The sequence below is a fragment of the Channa argus genome, chromosome 6 (genome assembly GCF_033026475.1).
Source record: "Channa argus isolate prfri chromosome 6, Channa argus male v1.0, whole genome shotgun sequence".
In the NCBI taxonomy this organism is placed as follows: Eukaryota; Metazoa; Chordata; class Actinopteri; order Anabantiformes; family Channidae; genus Channa; species Channa argus.
In genome coordinates, this window is record NC_090202.1 from 4,321,199 (window position 1) to 4,334,262 (window position 13,064).

The 13,064-nt window shown below is 37.1% G+C and overlaps 1 long non-coding RNA gene across 1 annotated transcript in view; it reads left to right on the forward strand.

The window, feature by feature from the left end:
* The first annotated feature begins 8,591 nt into the window (after positions 1–8,591).
* Positions 8,592–13,064, forward strand: part of LOC137128902 (uncharacterized) — a 108,553-nt gene continuing 104,080 nt past the window's right edge. The window contains exon 1 of the long non-coding RNA XR_010914662.1: positions 8,592–9,042. This is a non-coding gene — a long non-coding RNA (uncharacterized lncRNA). The remainder of the gene's footprint in view (positions 9,043–13,064) is intronic.

The window sequence follows — 13,064 nt, forward strand, 5'->3', positions numbered from 1 at the left end:
GACACTAAGTCTCAGATGTCTAGTGAGAATGGGTTTAGGATAGGAGCCAAAATACCAAGGACCTCCTCACCTATTCATCATTTCACACCATCAATCACAGTGCGCAACAGTAATTAAGATGCAGAGCAGGGCTTAAAACTACAAATTTTTAGTGTTCCAATATTTTTTTCATTTATAGCAGCATCTACCTGTTTATTGTAATTACTCTTGTTAAAATAGCAAACTTACTAATCTTAGTGGCCTGTTAGTTAAGAAGCTATGGCACATGACTGCCTAAAATGTAATAAGAAATTGAAAGTTTGTAATAAAATGTAATGTTGTGAAAAATTGTATGAATAAAAAAATCAATGATAAAAGAAAATGTCAAGGTATGAGTTATTAAATAATTTCACAAATTGTTTATTTGCACATTTTGAACAATTTCTTCAAAAAAGTATTTCTTTCATAATGTCTTAATACTAAACTTGTCAGGAGATATGAAAGTGTGCCTTTATTAAATAAGAAAAGTGATGGTAAGTAAGCTGATCATACCACAATACACTTTATTTGCATTTTATTGTTCAAATTTTACCTGAGCAAACAGTATACAGTAACATAGCCACAAGGTGACATTAGATCCCTAAGGAAACAGCTTATTCAAACTAAGGTCAGTTTCATTCCGGTATGAACACAGTATTTGATATCATAATCTCAAGTCGTCATTTGATCTAGTTCTTTGGAAAACAATGTGATCTTTATCAAACTGACATCAGCAAAGGTCAGTTTACCCCAGTATGTAAACAGTGATGACTGGAATAAAAACACAGTGACTGTACATTTACAGTCAGCTAGGTCTACAGCCCTCATGATGATGTCTGCTCTCTCTACACTCATGCTATTGCTGCTTCCTGGGACTCTGAGTGAATGTAAGCTTCAAAATAATTCTTAAAATGTTATTTTTAACATTTTTCTAAATGATCAAATCTCAAAATATCTCTTTACCAAGTTTTTATCTACTGTATATTGTCATCATCATTCAGGTTGTGGACCAGTACCCATTGCAGTGGTGGTGGAAAACCGCTTACAAGGCAAAACTCTATTGACCTACCACACTTATATGCCTTACAGAGGAATACTACTGGGGGCACTGAAGAGAATACGAGACTCCAATGCAAACTTTACGTAAGCTTTAAGAAATCAAATGTCGCCTGAGAAACAATCTACAACTACAACAGATATTTGTTCTGTTTGATAACATAGTATATAATAGATAGTACTGATTAACCAAAAAGTCAATTTTGTCAGGTAAACTAATGTGCAAGTATATTTTACCAAGTGAATTCTATGTAGTAGGGATACTAATTTTAATTTACCAGTAGTATATTTAATATATATTTCCTTATATTTACTAAGTTTAATTTTTACATTAGTCTTTAGTGATTGCCTTAGCCTTGTATAGGGCTTGACATTAACTGTTTTCCTCACCTGACACCATGGCTAGTGGTTTTCCAAAGTTACTAGTCACTTACCATTTTCACTGGCCACAATTTTGTTGTTTGGGAAATTATGTTTTATATATAATTTAAATTGACTGTGACATGCTAAAATTTACTGGAACTAATTTACAATACTTTTAAAAGTAAACTACCTAGACCCAGATCAAGACTACATAAAATGCATAACACTACAGGTCATTATTACATATTTACCATTATATGCAGTGGCAATCCTGGAGTCTGTTAGGGCCCTAGGCAGAAATGTACGCATTATTAAACCAACATGCTTAAGATTTGGAAAATACAATTTAATACACACCACACCATACTGCACATATTACAGTACCTTACAGTAATACACCATAGTGATTCCTCTTTTTTCGATACCAGAATGATAACTTTATTTTTGTCAGCTGGTTTTCCTTTTTTTATTAAACCTGTTTGTTTATATTGAATCATGTAAAAGAGTTGGGTCATCTTAGGGAGGTCTGTGACTGGTAGTGTTATTGCAACCTTTGCACACAGTGCTGTACAAAGTTTACCTTTTATCAGCCCTCGGAGGCCCCCTACTGGCCTAGGGTCCCAAGCATGCCTGCCTTGCCTGCTGGCAAGGAGTGCCTCTGATCATATGACTGCACAAGTGGTGAATTGCATCATTTTATTGCCTGGACCATGTAACAGCCATTCTGTGAAGATATTGCTTATTGGAGTTGTGGTGTTATAGTTACCTCACAATTTTAACACATGAGCTGAAACTAAAAGAAGAAGGGGAGGCTATAGCTCAGTTGTTAAAGGCAGTTGCTTACGGACTACAGGGTGAGTGGTTTGATCCCCGGCCCTGGCTATATGCCGAAGTGTCCCTGGGCAAGACACTGAACCCCTAACAGCCCATTCCCCCTCCCCAGCGATGCAGTGCTGGTCCATGCCCGGTAGAAATTGGGGAGGGTTGTGTCAGGAAGGAAAACCGTGCCAAATCAACATGCGGACAATGATCCGCTGTGGCGACCCTGAACTCACGGGATAAGCCGAAAGGAGAGTAGTAGACCTGAAACTAAAAGAAGACCTGCACACGTATGCTTGTTTGATGGGTGAAATGGGTTTTGTTAGGTTTTTACTTGTCAAGGTTAAATTGTGCATAACATTAATGTAACAATGTCTCACCTCAGCTAGGGTGTTAATAATTGGCAAAAGCCCTCAAAAATAATTTAAAATTCAAGTAGCTACTAGTACTGACTGTGTTATCCAACCTACTAAAATCCACCTGCATTTGCCAGGTTAGGGGATGTTAAGTTCAAGCCCTGGCCATGTCAGTGTGGAAAATTAATTGTGGGTTCAAACTATGAGAATGACAAACTTTGGCTTTAGACACTGCTGTATCTGTGACTTATTTTTGTTACATCATGTTTTCGGCACATGCTATCTTGTCCGTAAGCCACAGCTCGGCCCTCTCTGCTGCTGCAATAACAGTTTTCAGTAACACTTTAGATCACAGGCTCCGACTTACAGAGTAAGTACAGCGACTTACGGTGTACTTATTAATAACAACAGTGTACCGCCACAGCACCTATGAATACATATTTGTTGTTACTTGATAATGAGAAAGCTAACAGGGTAACATGATCAAGAGGAAAAAAATACCTACAGTATAAGCATTTCATATGTAAGGGGTACTTACATGAAAATTACGTGATTGGTGTGAATATTTAGCGTTTAACTACAGTATAACTACAGATAAGAAGAAGGTAAGAGGCTCCACTTTAATTTACAGCCCTCCATAGGTACTGTTGAGGTACACCGTTGTCGCTAATAAATAAACAGTAAGTACCTTACCCTGTATGATGTGCGACCATCTACAGCCAATCTGCTTAGTTTGCTCTGCCTCCCCTGGTTTATTAGGGGCTGGGCCTGAAAATGCAGTGGATGGGCAATAAGAACAAAAGGAGTCAGAGGGCAGTTGGGGGTGACTGAGGCTGGCACGGGTCACCAGAAAGTGTTTGGCGATACTCTAAGAGTGGAAGGGGGTTCATGATGTGGTGTCAAAATATTTTTGCCTCCACTTGCCAGCCGTGAGGTGTTTTCCCACACAGATGACATATGTCTTTCTCTTCGATGGTCGTTGTGTATTGTAGCACTTATGTGCCTCTCACATGTTGCTCAGTTTCAGTTTTCATTTTCAGTAAAAAACAGACATGACTTCATACACTGAAATCCCACCTACCTGCAATTACTTCTCTGAAATGTTATAATGTATAAATGTAAAATTTTTATCATGTTTATTTTTGTTTTAATGTTTTTTATTATGTGCATTCTTAAAGTATGAAAATCTGTCATTATATTTATGGTCTACTATGTTTTAAAAATCCTCTAATCTGCAGGGTGCCTTAGGGTTAAACTATCCCGAGTTTACATTAAACCTGCTCTCTGGAATAACCCGTAGAACAATTAAACCAATTGAAAAATTTTCATTCTAGCCTCTGGTTGTTACCGTAGGTTCACTTACACAGAGAATCTAAACTACGGCCCATACCTGGAGAGTGTGAATGGTGTGGCTGGAAATACTGCAAAACACACATACTGGGAGCTGCTGGTTAAGACTTCAGATGGTAAAATTATGAGACCTGATGTTGGTAAGTTTGCTCTGAAAATGTTTTAATGCCAATTTGTACCTTTCTTATAATTGTAGCTTCCAATTCTGTTATAAACCAGATTATAATTAGCTGTATTGTTTCTGTTTTTAGGTATTGGATGCTACATTCCTTCTGCAAATGAGAATATAATTCTGAATTTTACAATGTATTGAAGATTCAGTAGGTGCTGTAATCAACATGGGATCTGAGAATGGGAATTGGCTGTATGTCAACATACTTTATAAACTGACAGTCAAATGACAGAGTCTAATATTGATAATATGTGTTCCATGTGTTTACAAGGGGAAAATCACACAGAAAAAAATAAACTGTTGGCGAGGTTATACTCAAGGACATAACTGCCTTTTTTTGTATTTTATACACACACATATATAGTTTTTTTTATATATATTGCATTTATATATATATATATCTAATATATGATGTGTGGTGTGTTTGACTAGGTAATTATTTTTCCCTAACCTGCCCTTTTAAAGAGCAAGTTCTTGAGGTTATCTGACTTCACCGAAACTAACATTGGCTGTCCTCGATGACTGGCATCACAAAGCTATTTATCAACTTGTTCTGTGAGGCCTGGGTTTTCCTGTGGTGATCACTGTGTTGATCTACCTTGATTAAATTTACATTACATTTAGTCATTTACACTGTTATACTTCTCTACATACATTAGTACTATGTGCTATACTGTTGTTGCAGATAAAATTTGCAGAAAGTTAGTTCAACTTTTGTTTATCAAGAGATCCTCCCTGTCCTCACCATTAACATATTATGTGTGAATAATTGTTTTAGAATAGAGTACTTCAAAAACACACTTAAAATCGAACGGTCTTTCTGAACATACTGATTTCTTTGAACACTGTTATTTTCTCACTTTTGCAGTTTAAACATAGTACACATAAAATAGTACTTGGTATTGGGTTAAGATACTGTCAGAATGGCTTTGTGGAAAAAAGTGTATTGCTTCTCCATACAGACACTTTACCTTAAGGATTTCTTAAGTGATTCTCTCAGTAGATAGTAAGAAGAATTCTGTCCAAAGGGTGGTGCTACTGCTCCATCTGTGGGTTTACTCTGAAATCTTACCATTCTGTCTCAACAGTTCTTAAAATCTGCAGCCTTGTTGCGCAGCTTGCTGTGTGTATTTCACAACTGGTAATCGAACATGGATGCCAGAGAAAAGCCTATTTTTTGGGGGGTTGTTTTTGGTTCATTTCTTTAGGACATGTTAAATACTAATATATACTAATACATGGTACAGCTACATATGGCATTTTGCAATGATGTGGCAATGAATATTCGACTTTACCAAACTTGCTCCTGAGGGCTGTTGAACGTATTTAATAACTCTTTCAGCTTAAAAGCTTGAAATGATATCAGGTACCTTTTGAGGCCCATTATTTTTTTGTCCTTTTGGGTTATCTCTTGAGTTCAGGGTCGCCTCAGCAGATCATTGTCCGCATTTTGATTTGGCATAGTTTTTCTGTTTTTACAGTGCCCTTCCTGATGCAACCCTCCCCAATTTGGACCGGGCTTGGACCGGCAATGCACAGCTGGGGATTGAGGCCCATTATATTACAGAATACAAAAAATATAAAACCACTGTTGTTACATGACACTAGCTACTTGTTATATATATATATATATATATATATATATATATATATATATATATATATATATATATATATATATATATATATATATATATATATATATATATTGTGTTTTCATAGATTCTGAATGCTCTAGAAGTCAGCATCATTCTTACAGGCACCACACTGCTTGTTAAACATGTATTTCTGTTCTTTAGTCACTTAGTTAGTAGTTTATTGACTAAGACAGAAAGCAAACAATTGCCTTACCACTATTATTGCTTTCCATCCGTCAGTGAGTACTTGGTGTTGATTGACTGCACTTCACCAATACACCTCACACATCTGTGTTTACACAGGAGCAGGTGGGTGGACACTAACTGTCTAATGTCTGCAAATAGCTTGTCACCCCCTATCTTTTTTGAGATATCTGGCACGGTGGAATCGTAGTCGTCAGTGTGGTTATGGTTGATAAATGGAGCATTGTGTTAGTCTGACCCGTTCATTTCATTCTAGACTGGCTGTAGGGGCTGCAAGTTGTGGCGGATGGGGCAGCCGGCCTGGAGTTAATGACAAGTCTTTGTTCAGTGCTAGGGCTCTTGTGAAGATAGGTCTGAGCTGGACAATAGCTGGGGTCACAGATCCTCGGAGACCAGGGTGAGAGTGCTAATGACACAGTATTAAGGCAAGAGGGGCAGGCCCAGTGTGCTCTAGAGGCACAGATTCATATGGCTCTGACATAGTCAAGGCCAATTTGTCTGTTTTTTTTATCTGACAGGAGGCTTCAAGCAACCAAGAGTTAAGCACAGATTTGTGTTGTCACACATAGAGCTGATTGCCTTTTTAACACTGTCCAAACACTTTAACTGGATCCCCTCAAGTTCATGAAGGTCCAGTCACAAAATACTTAATGGAAAACCTTCCCAAACTTAACGAATAAAGACTACAAGGACCTTGGCCATGTCAATTTAAACCAATTGGTGACAATGATATGTCTCTTTTGAAGAGAACATAAATCAAATACCTTTAAGCAACAAGCATAATTTAGCCTCTGCTACTTTTGGTAACCTAAAACACTCTACAATACAGTAGGGATACTACAGATCCAGAGACACATTGAAATGTAATACTGCAGAAGGCACATGTCAATGTCTCAAAGGCTTCAGTTGTTAAAGAACCTTCTCAAAGTTCTTGCAGTTTTGTCTAACAGTGTTGTGAGACCCTATTTCAGATGGACAAATCTCTTCTTACATTCTTCACGCTTCCATTACTTTTTATGTGTATAGTGAAGTGCCATGGACATACTTTATATTTTTATGTATTTGACAAATATCCAACACAGATGTTTATGAAAAAAATGCAATCATTCCTCTTACCATAGAGTATCAAACCCTTTTTATATACTAAATACTGGTTTCCTGCAACAAAATTCTGTGGCCCTAACATTCTTCTCATGTTTGTGCACTAAATGCAGAAAAACCTACACTAATAATTGCATAAAGGTCGACTCTGATGCTTTCAAGCTTGATTAGCCCCTCTCCTGCTTTATTTGACATTGTAGCTTTTAATTTACACTTACCCCCTATTTCTCTAGCTTTACTCCAACATCTGCTGCAACCACGACACACGTTGTCTAGCTTATCCAGCCGTGGCACTAACCTCATATCTTTATATTGCCCTACTGCTTTTCACAAACTCTGACCACCCGGGTCAAGTCTGCAGCCGTCTGGACCTCATCCTCCTCATCCTGGCCCCTATTTCCACCCTTCGGATAGTTCTAGATAGACTACTGTCTACTCAGAATGTCTGCAGCAATACATTGTTGTCTCAACAGAAAGGATCCATAAAGCTCGAGGCCTGAGTGGCAGCTCTGGCTACAGAATTGTTTTTGTGTCTTTTTTCCAAGCCCTAAAATTAATGTACTTTATGGCTACGTTTCATGTTATTCCAAAACATACCAATACAGATTATCACAATGAACATTCACTGGGAATGTTCTGTACCTGTTTCTCTGTGTGTGTGTATGTGTTTGTGTGTGTTTCACTCTGAACCTGTTGTCTTTATTCCATAGCTGGGTTTTGATACAACGGTCCTGATAGTGTGGGTGCTGAGAATCTGGGTCAGCATGAAGAGCGTGAGATAGTACAGGCACAAGGCTGACTATGAAAACATATGTCACAAAATGCTCTACAAAGCTTAGAAAAAAGAAAGTACTGCTCTATTGCAAAAAAAAAAGCAGCAAAATACACCCACTACTTCACATATGTATCAGCATGATTTTAATCAGAATGACCATGTGTTCCAGTAGTAACATGATGCAGCCGAAGTTGAATTGGGAAAGAATAGGTCCAGATAATATCTTTTTATCTCACTCAAGCAGCAGTGTTGCAGGAAATAGGTCACATGAGCACATTTCGTTAAGAAAATTCACTGCCTTGCCTTTTTGAGTGACATTGTGGATTAAATATTACACCATTGATGTCTAGGCAGCCATCCAAAATGGGCATGACTCAGATTGTAAATATGCTACAAACTAACAATATTAAACACTGTTGGTAAAGTTTGTGAATGGATTTTCTCAGCAAAATAGTTTCTTCATGTACTTAAAACTGCATTTTATTTATTTATTTAAATATATTTTGTTCATTTCTACTCTTCTACTCTACTCTGCTTTTTAGCTTGTTATTTCTTAATTGTGAGATAGTTTTGTGTGGGGCTTGCTTATTGGAGCTGAGTGGACTTTGGCCTAAGCATTAGTCCTGATCCCTGCAATCCTGAGAGCTATAGTGAGAGGGGAGGGAGAAAGGGTGGGGGTGAAGCAAGAACAAGGGAGGAAGTGAGTGTTCATTACAAAGTGTGCCTCTCAGTTGTGGGCATGCCCAGTAGAGTTTGCCTTGCAGCCTGAAATCCAGCCTCTAAATTTGAACAGGAGGGAGGCGAGGTGACTGAGCAGACTTTTGTTGCTGCTGTCTCGCTATCTCTATCCCTCTCACTATGTTATTTGCTCCTTGTCTTCCAGTAACGAGCGAATGGAGAGATTTTTTTTGCTATAAAAAAGCAAGAGGAAGTGCAGATTTCAGCTACTGCTTAATACAACAGGGGAAAGTAAAGAATATGAAAAGGAGGAGGGGAAAAAGGCAATACAGGAGGACGCTACCCTCATCTCCCTCTTCCTCTCCGTCATTCCCTCCAGTGCCAGCAACGTTTACTGCAGAAATAGCAGAGGGACCAACTTCAAAAGGCAGTCGTGAGGGAGCTGGTGTGCGAAATCTGATAAGAGAAGTAAGATGGGAGGGTGACCGGCGCTGTGTTTACTGTACTGTCCAGGTCAGTGTCCAGGAAAGACCCAACAGCTGCTCACACTTTACTTGCTTATTCTGCTTTCAAACTACAGCTTAGTGTACAACTTACATTCAGTTCTTTTATTTCTGCATCAAATATTCTGGTGAGGAATTGTGTACTAACTTACTGATACACTGAATGACAGGCTGTACAACATCTTCTGTCGGCACCCACTCCACTGTGGGTGACACTGTCTGACTGGTGACATCTGACTCTGCTCCATTAAGTACTACATACGGGGCCTATTTATATGATCAGCTCAGATGTTCACATGTATACACATGTGGAGGGATGCCAAACTTGCCAAATATAGCTACGGGGTTATGGTAAAGGAAAAATCATTAAGACATACTGTACTGTAGGGTGGGTGTCCACTCGGTGGTCGAGTTACAATGACATAATTGAATTTAAGATTTTATAAAAAAAGTTTTAGACAAATTCTCACAATCTGCTTTCTGATGTTATCAGAAGCTTGGTGTGGTAATTCAGTTAGTTATTTTTTATATATACAATTACCCAGCAATAAAGTTATTATCTGTGCGGTTTGCAAAGCAAAAATGAATTTGTGAAAATGTGAATTTGTTATTTGCAGTCTCTAAATAATAAGTGCTTTTTCCTGTCCTGTTCGTTTTATATAGACATTACAGGAAGGTATTATATTGAATTAGTTCTAGCTAGTTGTGCCTAATAAACTTTAAAAATAAGCTTAGTTTTACTTGTGAATTTGTAGGTAATATTTTGTTAATATTGTTTTACTGCCTCCCTTTACTCTCACTGCCCTCTTTTTCTCAATGATAAGAAGCACTTACTATGTTTACATTAGTTAAGCTGTTGTCATCATCTCTAGCATACCAGACATACTGTACTGTAGCTGAACCTCTCATGCTTGTAATGTTTACAGTGATCCCAGTTTTTATATCCCATATACAGTAGTCATTATTCTCTTTTTGTATTCAGTACTGTACTATTATTGTTAAGGGCTCACAAAAAAGAAAATAATTTCTTTAATTCACGGATTTTTATGTAATGATTTACAGGAAATATGTTATTACAAATATTTTTCACTTTTGGTGACTTTTTCTATATTGATTGATAATTAACAAAGCAAGAGCTGTTTTAGGAGAAGAACCTTGTTTTTCGGACATTTTTTTATGTAAATAAAAAATTTTATTGTAAATTTTATTCACAATAAAACATACATAACATATCAGATGTTGAAACTGTAACATTTTACCATTTCATGGAAAATATTAGCTCATTTTGAATTTGATGACAGGAACAGATCTCAAAAAATGTGGAAAAGGGTGATGTTTACCATTGTGTATCATCCCCTCTTCTTTTAACAGCTGTCTGTAAACATCTGGGAAGTGAGGCAGCAGTTGCTGGAGTTTTAGGAGAGGACTGTTGTGCCATTATTTTCTAATGCCGCACTGTAGCTGCTAAGCAAGGTTTGGACTGCAGGCAGGCCAGTTCAGCACCCGGACATGTTGTTGTGAAGGATGCAGTATGTGATGGATGCAGTATTTGGCATTGGATTGCTGAAATATGCAAAGCTTTCCCTGAAAGAGATGTTGTCTGTATGGGAGCATATGCTGACCATTTATGGTGCTTTTTCAGGTGTGTAAGCTGCCCATGTCATAGGTACTAATGCACCCCCATACCATCAGAGATGCAGGCTTTTGACATTTCCACTGATAAGAAGGTGGATGGTCCCTCTTTAGTCCAAAGGACATGGCATCCATGGTTTCCAAAAAGAATTTGAGATTTTGATTTAACTGAGCAGAGAACAGTTTTCCATTTTGCCTCAGACCATTTTAAATAAGTTTTTGGCCCAGAGAACAGTGCGGCTTTTCTGGATCGTGCTTACATTTGACATTCTTCTTTGCATGATACAGCTTCAACTTACATTTGTGGATTGCACAGCGAAATGTGTTCACAGATTGCAGTGATCTTCAGTGGAGAATCCTGGCTGTTTTTAATCCAGTGCCACCTGAGGGCCCGATGATCACATGTATCCAGTTTTGACCTTTGGCCTCCTCCCTTGCATACAGAGAGTCCTCCTAATTCTCTGAATCTTTTAATATTTTTTAGATTATATACTGTAGATGGTGGGATCTTTAAACTCACAATTTTATGTTGAGGGACATTTTTCTGAAATTGTTCCACAATTTGTAGATGCAGTTTGTCACAGACTGTTTGTTTTTGATTTGCGGCAATTACTTTTCTAACATTGTGTTCTCCCTCTTCCTACTTTTTTCAAATTTACATTTACATTTAGTCATTTAGCAGACGCTTTTATCCAAAGCAACTTAAGTGAGGTACATAGCAAGCAAAAATCTAAGTCAAAATCTGTTGCTGCCATCAAATTAAAAATGGGCTAGTATTTTCCATGAAATGGAACATCTGATATGTGTTTATGTTCTATGATAAATTATATATGGGTTGATTGCAAATTATTGCATTCTGATTTTATTTACGTTTATACATATTTTCTGGTTTGTTTAGGAGGGATTTATATTTATTGTCTAGCTTGTTGCAGAAAAAAAACTATTACTACTAAATACTACTAAAATATTTTATAGTATTCAATTCATTTCATTTTGTTATAGTAGAATAGTAGAATATGCTTTAAACGTTTATCAAAGTTGTTGTGAAGCTATTATGTAAACCTTAATTTCAGACCTGCAACTATTTAACATTAACATTTTTATAACATATTTTTTTATTAAATTCCGGTAGTTTTAGACTTACTGGTGTTAATGTAATTTTTACAACTATTCAGCCTGTAAAGAAAAATTCTTTACATATAGAATTATATTATGGACAGCAGGAATGACAAATGAAAAATGGGATGAGTGAAGTTGTAGGCTTTAATTTTGTTTTAGTCTCTTACACGTGCCCAAGCATTCTAAAAAGTGCAGGAACAAATTGATGAAGTACCCCTGTAAATTGAAAAGTCTCCATTTATTATGTTTGCTTCAGTGTAATTAAAGGATCGGTTTTGTCTGCTAAAATCTGACCTAGTATTTTGAGAATTGTTTTTGAGAAATCTCCTATTCAAGTCAACTTAATTCATTTGCAACCCTCATTTAGTAATTTTTTTCCTTTTTCCAAAATATGTATTTAAGGAAAAATACACAAAAACGTAACAAATCAGGTGCATCTGGTATTCAACTGGTTAAGATATGTACCACATAACTGCATCTTACACAGTTCAAGTCACTGTGGACAGACCTTTGTTGCATGTCATACATACCCTTCTTTGTCTGTCCTTGTTGTCTTTTCAAATAAAGAAAAAAGTACCAAATCAGTCTTAGTGGTGTGAAAAAGCAATGTCTGAAGCACCACTCTTAGCAGTTTGTTAGCAGCAGTATTGTAATTCATATGAGGTAACTCAAAATGTTAGAGCTATTATTTGAAAAAAAAAAATCTATTCATATGTCGTTTGTGCCAGCAGTTTGCTAGTGATGAGTTACATTAGTTAGTTATGTAGTAATTGAGCTAGAAGCAGGTTGGAGAAGATTGATATCGCACAAAGCTCCAGACTTTCCTACAGGAGACCAATGTTTCCATTGGTGTCAGCATGAAATGTATTTCTAATCTGTGGCCATTTCAATGTTAGCCACATGTTTATTTTTATAACTTGATGATATCCTGTGGTGTTAAGGAAGCAATTATTTTAGGTCAAACCACAATCTTTTTACTAAACATAACCAATATGTCTTTGTGCAAAACTGTATGCAACTGTGATGGGTCTATAATAGTGCCCAAATGTTTATAATCTTTTACATCATGATGAAGGTCCAGTGTTTCAGCTGACCATAGGAAGCTATATTGAGAGATCCTTTTATGGCTAAAGAGGGTAGGGGCGAATTACCTAGATGGTCATGGTTAAGTTGGATGACTTGGGAAGCTGCTTATGTCAGAAACATCAGGAACTACTCAGTTTAACAGTCAGTATGACACCTTTCTTCCTGGAAGACTGGTTTCCCATGCTTTTCTACCCA